Genomic DNA, 8,078 nt, shown 5'->3' with positions numbered 1-8,078 from the left:
TCCACTTATTGATCAATGGACGAAGATCTCACACACTGAGGACCCACAGTCAAATTAAAGTTTGTTGATGGTTCAATAACTGTGATTTTTGGTAGCCCCTGTTCTCTTTTCTTCCACTCTGCCACTGTCATTGAAGAACTGGAAGGACCATTTTCTGTTTTTCCTATTGCATATGTTGCAATAGCCAAGAAAAAGTTTTATTACTAGGTATCCAGTTTACTAGTGATGTGCCTCTCCTTGACTCAGGCTGTTCTTAGGGCCATATTTAAAGCCTTTCCAGTATAATAAAAACCTGGAATAGCCTTCTAAGTCTCAGTTCACCTAAACACAAAATGGAGGCATCAGTGCCATACCAATGATTTATCAGGGCCAAGATCAGAATTTTTAATAAATAAGAATAATGATGAGGGAGAGATGCAGTATACAATTAAAAATGTATAAACCAGAATTATTTAAATAATCTATTAAAAAGAAAAAAGAAATAGGCAATAAAAATGATACTGACCTTGACTTATACCAATTTTATCCAAAGATTGAATTAAGGTAAATTAACAACAAAAAGAACATCAAAAGAACCCAGAATGTGCATTGGTCATTAAACATTTTAAGTCCTTGCCAAACAGAGAAAGAGGACTATGAACAGAAGAAAAATGAAAAATATTTGCAAAAATTATCACAAAAAACTTTTTTCTCTCTCAAAGATAGTAGAACTACAAATTGGATCCTAACATAACAGTCTCTGAGGTACTTATGGAGAAAGCAGAAATGGTACAAGAAAAAAAAAAAAGACAAAACAAACAGCCAGATTGTATCAACTCTTTATAGAGAAATTCTTTCTGGAGGCAATATAATTGTAAGGGCATTGAAAGATTGGTTCATAAAGTATCTAAATGATGGAAAGATACCAAAGGTGTAGGAAAAAAAACTCTTGGAAGACATTGACTAAAAAAAAAAAAAGATGACCAAAACAAAAAATCTGAACAACTACTGACCTATATGCTTACTTTCCAATCTATTAAGAAAAATCTGGGGCAGCTAGGTGGTGCAATGGATAGAGCACTGGCCCTAGATTCAGAAGGACCTGAGTTCAAATCCCACCTCAGACACATAACACTTACTAGCTGCATGACCTTGGGCAAGTTACTTAACCCCATTGCCTAGCCAAAAAAAATTTTTTTACAGGGGTAAATCTTTATGAATTTTCCCTGGTTTACTTTTAAAAATGATACAAGATGAAATTCATAAAACTGCCACTAAGAAGGCCAGTTTGTTTGTTTTGGTCATGTAGATAAGGTACATGGGTGGAACTGACAAATGGCTACCTTATCTTTCTCCATACTTCTCAAAAAGATACTAACTTGGTTTTTTTAAAATAAATGTCCCATACCAGAAAAAAAATGGCTTTTATAATTCCATACATGGTTTGAGGGCATCCTTAGTGAAGGCATAAGTAGTAAACAAGCAGACTTGCAAATGATATTCAACAACAAACTGTATATTTACCATCTCACAAATGACAGAAAGGTGTAGAGAATTTAAGATACTCTTTGGCATATTGATTTTTTTTTAATTACAATTCTGCCCCCACCCCAAAAAAAAGTATTTGACTTCATAAAACAAAACACCACTTTACAGGTTCTTTTACAAGATGTCTCTTGTCTACATATCAAGACCATTTAAGACTCCTTGAAAGACATAACAACATAAGTAACCCTGTTCAATGATCCTCTGATAATAAACAATAGCAAGGCATAAAACAGGGAGATGCATATTTACCAAAAGTGTTTGCCACTGTGATAGAGGAGATCTATCATAGATCTGCATCTGTGGTATGGCTCTCTGATGCTTCATCTTTGTCCTGAGGTAAAGTAGGTTCCTGAAGGCTACTCCTGGTTTTTACCATGGCCCCAGGCCCACAGGCCAAGGAGAGACTCCCTATGGATAGTGGGGACTTCCAGATGCTCCTGATGACCAAGGACATTGTGTTATTTGTATGAAGCCCCAAGGCATTAGAAATACTTCTGGAAGATATCTGCAAAGTTATCAAAGAAGTTTGGGCTTTTTATCCTCAAAGTATCAAATGAATGAGGAATTCCTATTACCCAGATTTCAACAAGCATCAGAATGGACACCTTATAAAGCTTGTTGAAATAGTATGTTTCTCTGGGATGAAAAATACAGGTAGACAATGGAAAAGAAGAAAGACAGTGGGCTAGCTTACTTCTGGGAAATCACAAAGCATTTTTGCTAACCCCTAAGCTCATAACATCAAAGACCTATATTTTCAGTGTAAATATTTTTACTGATGCTTCTATATGGCAGCAAGAACTGGAACACTACTATCTTTGAAAAACTAAAGAGGAACATCACAAAGAAGACAAAGGAAAAGTACATGATGGATGTGATCAGGCTGCAACATAACCAACCAATGGAAACTGAAAATGAACAGGAGTTCAGAATGTCATCAGAAAAATTATAGGACAGGGGATTGCTCATCAACCAGCAAGAATGAGGGATTGTGACACATGCACAGTCAGAGCAGTCCTTTCCAAGTAACCTGTTAATGTCAGGAGAAAGTGAGAAAGGGCTTCAGCATGTTGGGTGGGTCCCCTGTAGTGAACCTTGGGAAGAAATGGATGAGAGTTGAGCAGGATAAGCAGGTATGTATGGATTGTGATTTGTATCATTTGGGTTTGTAAAATTGACACTTTGATTCTAAATCTAAAATGTCATTGATCAGGGGAAAAAGACTTTGCTTCAGTTTCTTCATCCATAAAATGAGGGAGTTGTACTAGGTCATCCAGATTTAATATTCTGTGAGTCTATGATTCATAGAATGAATCATAGAATGGTCACTATCTCTGAAATTCAAGTAGCTACCCACTAAGTGAATGGGAGTGCCTGGACTTGGCTGTCTTACCCAAACCAAACATTTAAATTTTCCATAAACCTGGATAACTTAAGCCAAAGAGCACTTAGCACACAATTCTAATCAATCACACTTATTAAGAAAAATAAGTTCCTTATTAAATTAATAAATATAAAACAACTAATGAATTAGAAATTACTAATTATACAGGTACAATTTTGAAAACAATTTAAAGAAATACAAACACAAAGATACAATTTTATACCCTCCTCACTAAATTTCAATTCAATAAACTCTATTTAATCATTCTATTTACAAGATTGAGTAAAGCAAGAAAAAAAAATCTGATGGAGGGAGTAAAATCTAGTTTTTGAAGGGCTTTGTTATTTTAGGTTATAGTTGATTAAAGTTTGACTCTACTGTGACAAAATAAGGAATAAAAAGTGCTATGCAGTTTCCATAAGTCATTCTTTTTTTTTCTTCAAAACTGAATATGAAAATGTTGCCATCACTAGCAAGTATGGTCATAAAATATGTCCTGATTCCAGCATGACCTCTGAAATGCTTTTCCCCCTGCCTTTTTGCCCATATAAATCCTAGCTATATTTATAGGCCCTTCCTACTTCTTTGAAGTTTTCCTCTAATTCTTCAGCCTACACTGATATTACCTCTTCTCTGAATGCCTACTGTCAATACTGCATAAATGCTATTTTATATTATCCCCTAGGTGATTTACATATTTTACTCTTCTATCTCTGACTAAAATTCAAGTTCCTTAAGGGGCATCTCCCACAGCACAGTACATAAAAGGCCTGCAACAAATAATGATGATGTGGGAAGATGGCAAAGAAGGAGAGATCATTCTGGTCAGTGATCATTCTGAAGAATCTAAGGCTACCACCTGACAACAATGAGTTAAAGAGTTTAAAATAAAATAATACAAATGTGAGTGAAGATCTTTTTTTAAAAGAGAAAAATCTTACTATTGCTTTATTGTTCCATTTCTTTAAACTTGCTTCTTTATGGACATGAGGAAAATTAAAGAAGTGACCACACTAACCAAAGATCAGTCAGTTAATGCTGGATTGAATAATTTAATATTTCAAATAACCTCTCAGTGCCTTATGTTCAGCAATAGAATATTAATGCTTGGCTCATGTAATGCTCTGCATTAGAGAATTAAGTACATATGTCTTAGCACCTCAAGTAAGAACTATTTCTCTTTGTTATAAATTCAATTGTCTGCTGACCCAATTTATTTATTCTCAATCATGGATGTTTTGTGTTACCACACTTCCATTATGGAAACCCAGGGTTCCTTTTCAATTCAATATCAGAAATAGCTATTATAAAATATCATAGAATAAATATTCTGACTGTACAGCCTCAGCCCAGAATCCCCTTGTTTGTAAAATAATCAACACCAGGACTAAGTAAGCCAGAAATCAGCGGTCTAGCATTGTTCTCAGGCTGAGGGGCTGTGTAGATTGTTCTCATCTGTTGTGTCTAAGAGCCTTACACTTCTGCCTTTAGAGTGAAAATAGGCTTTGCAAACAATTTCATATTCCAAAGACTTTGGAGGGTAAAAAGGAAGAGAAAACCAACAAACCTCTAGGGACAGGCGATTGGATAAAGGGGAATTCACAAATCCATTACTCCTGCTAATCCCAAAACATTGTTAGGAAAGTTCATCTAAAGGTTATTCTCATCCTTTCCTCTGTATGAATACTAGATATTGTCCTTCTCCTCCCTCCACTTTTCCCCACCCATCATGGCTTTAAATGGCAAAGTTCAAACTGACCACCAGGATTCGGTGTCAAGGCCTATGTGAACAATCTGTTCTTTTTCATCTGTAATTACCAATGCAGAATAAAGAATGGGAAAGTAACATATTTGGGTAAAGCTCTTAAAGTGGTCCCCAGGGCTTTCCTTCCTCCACCTGACTCCCATCCAGCACAGGTGTTAAAAGAGCTCGTGCTGTTAAACTCTTCTTTGACTGTGCTGTTTAAACAAGCTCAAGTGAAAACAACCCCAATGAAAATAGGGGTTAAAATCACAAGACAAGAGTTCAGGAGGCCATTTCGGGCAATTGCAGCTCCCCAGACTACCCTTACTTCCTGGTGTTCAACATGTGCTCTCTTTCTAGGGGGAACAACACAACTTTGCCAAATCATTCCTAATATGTTAATATTATTAGAGTTTGTCCCTGATTTGGTAATGAAGTAATACACTCAGCTGCTGATTTAATATCAGATGTTTTCTTGAGAGTAGGAAAGGGAGAAGAAAAAGTTGGGGATTTAAGATTTTTACCAGTAAGGGAAACAAGCGCTCCTAGTCCCCAATCCCAAATCACAGCCTTAAAAACATAAATCATCATGCAAGTTTAGGAGCTAAAATGAGGGTCTTTGAAGGCTGCAGGAATCTGTCTTGATTAGGATTGTAGTAGGTCTTATTTTAACCTACTTTCATTCCCACATTAAGCCTTCGTATTACCATATCTTCTACACTCACTCAGACTGAAAATGATCTTCTGTGTTTAGCAATTAGAATTAATGAAATAGGCTGATGTCCTCTAAACAGGAATCACTGCATTTTTATGATGATCTAATCACACATTCCTATTGATATCTTTTTTTTTTTGCAATTTATTTACTAATGAAAACTCCATTCCAATGAATCATAGCTTATTGAGGTCTTGCTTTCATTGCACTTCACAATCTGCCTTCAGTGAGGACCCAAGGGAACAGGTGATGTTTGCAGTACTGTTCAGTGAGTGGGTTGATAACTTAGTTTAAATTTGATTCTTAGGATTCTCCTGCTCTTCCGTCCTTTGTGCCAGCCCTGCTATGTAAGAGTGCTATGCTGCACTCTTTCCCAGTCAGCTGACAATAGGAATTTCCACAGCAGCAATACATCTGGAAAAGAGGACCTAAACATCATCTGATAATGTTTGTTGAGTCAAAAAATGTTCAATCTGTCTTGCCCACACCTCTCACCATACCAAAGAAGAACCAGGTAGAGAGACAGATCTACAAAGACAGCAATATATATATATCTAAGGGTAAACTTTCCTTTCCCCAGAATCAGTAGGAGCTGTGGGACCAGGACTAGGACCAGTTGTGATTCAGAAAGGGCTTAGGAATTCTCTAGTTGTGAGCTCCAAACCTAAAAAGAAGATGAAACTAGATGAGCTCCCGCTTTCTATATGAAAACCAATATTTCCGGGGGGAAAGGGGATGAGAATTATTGGGCTCAATTAAGGGCTGTATTTTTGACTCATCAAGTTTAAAAATGCCCATAGTCGAATCCTCTGCGCCCTTCCTTTCTGACTTGGTCCTGGGCAGGATGGCTCCTGCAAAGAAAGGTAGAGAGAAAAAGAAGGGGCGTTCTGCCATCAATGAGGTGGTGACCAGAGAGTATACCATCAACATTCACAAAAGAATTCATGAAGTCGGCTTCAAAAAGCGAGCTCCTCAGGCTCTAAAGGAAATCCACAAATTTGCCCTGAAAGAAATGGGAACTCCAGATGTATGCATTGACACCAGACTCAACAAAGCTGTTTGGGCCAAAGGAATAAGGAATGTCCCTTACTGTATCCAAGTGCATTTGTCTAGGAAACGCAATGAGAATGAAGATTTACTAAACAAGCTGTTTACGTTGGTTACTTATGTACCTGTCACCACTTTCAAAAGTTTACAGACAATCAATGTGGATGAAAACTAAATTGAACTTCATTTAAATAAAGTTATAAAATCTCAAAAAAAATAAAAAAATAAAAATGCCCATAGTCCATACTTAAAAAGTTTTAGCTAATACTGTGTAATGGACCAAAGTAAAGTCATTATTCTTAACTTCAAATATGTAGTCTTCCTAGAAACTCAGAAAAGAGATTAGATTTTGCACTGCTCATTTATATTATTATCTTTGGGGAAGTTTTGAGGAGCAAAGTAACTTGGTGAAAATAACACTGAAAAACTTTAATAAGAGATATACTAGGTTTTACATGAGTTTTTTTTTTTTCATTTTTGTTTTGGTCCAGACCTGTAATTTCATCTGTATAGTGAATTTATAGTATAGAAACTCCTTCCATTGAGCAAACTATAATTTATAGAGGTTTAGAGAGTTACCTGAAGCACTGAGAGGTGAAGTGATTTAGTCATGTTCAGATAGCTATCAATCAGCAAGCATTTTTTGCCTACTATGTGCCAGGCTTTGTGGTAGGCCCTGAGACACAAAGACAAAAACTGTCTATTTCTGCTTTCAAGGAGAAAACAACAGTTTTATGAATCAAAAAATAGAATTTAAACCCAGGTCTTCCAAACTCCAAAGACACCTCATATCCACTATATTCTGCTGCCTCTCATATGTTGTAATTTTTTCTTAAACTTCAAGCTATAGACATAGAATTAAGCAAAGTTAACACCAGTATGAGAACCATAACTCAGCCTCATCTTAATTTGGACATACTCATATTTTCTATGGAAACACAGTTGGGATCTTAATGGTTATATTTTTTCTAATTTGTAATAGTAATAACAGAGAATCACAGAATTTGTTAGGAGGAGCCTCAGAGATAATTTAGACCAACCCATACTTGATTTTCTTGACAGGCTAGAAATATGGGCAAATCCAGTAGGATGATATTTAATAGAAATAAACATAAAGTCTTATAGTTAGGTTTAAAAAATTAAGCTTTGCACCTATATGATAGGGAAAAATTTTCTAGACAGCAGTTTATTTGAAAAAGATCTTAGCATTTTAGTGAGCAGCAAGTTTAATGAGTCAGCAGTGTGAAAAAAAGAAAGAAAAAGAGAAAAAAAGAATGTGCTTTTAGGCTGTGTTAAGAGAGGTATAATGTCCAGAATTTGACAACTGACAATCTGTCCTAGTCAAACCACATTTTGAGTTTTGTGGTCAGTTCTGGGTGCAACATTTTAGAAAGAACAAAGATACGCCAGAGAGCAGGAAGAAGTAAATAACCAGGATAATTCAAGTTTCTGGGGCTTTAGCCTGGAAATACATATTAATAAATGTGTTTATCCTGGAAAAAGAAAAGGAAAGAAAGGAAAAAGGAAAAAGGAAAGACAGGAAGGAAGGAAGAAAGGAAGAAAGGAAGAGAGGAAGAAAGGGAGGAAGGGAGGAAGGAAGGGAGGAAGGAAGGGAGGAAGGAAGGAAGGAAGGAAGGAAGGAAGGAAGGAAGGAAGGAAGG

The 8,078-nt window shown here is 36.1% G+C and overlaps 1 pseudogene; it reads left to right on the top strand.

The window, feature by feature from the left end:
* The first annotated feature begins 6,214 nt into the window (after positions 1–6,214).
* Positions 6,215–6,592, top strand: LOC114025803 (annotated as a pseudogene).
* Positions 6,593–8,078: the final 1,486 nt, after the last annotated feature.

The sequence above is a fragment of the Vombatus ursinus genome, unplaced genomic scaffold (assembly GCF_900497805.2).
Source record: "Vombatus ursinus unplaced genomic scaffold, bare-nosed wombat genome assembly UNPS02014832.1, whole genome shotgun sequence".
NCBI classification, from domain to species: domain Eukaryota; kingdom Metazoa; phylum Chordata; class Mammalia; order Diprotodontia; family Vombatidae; genus Vombatus; species Vombatus ursinus.
Note: the sequence above shows the minus strand (reverse complement) of the source record. Positions and strands in the feature narration are given on the sequence as shown.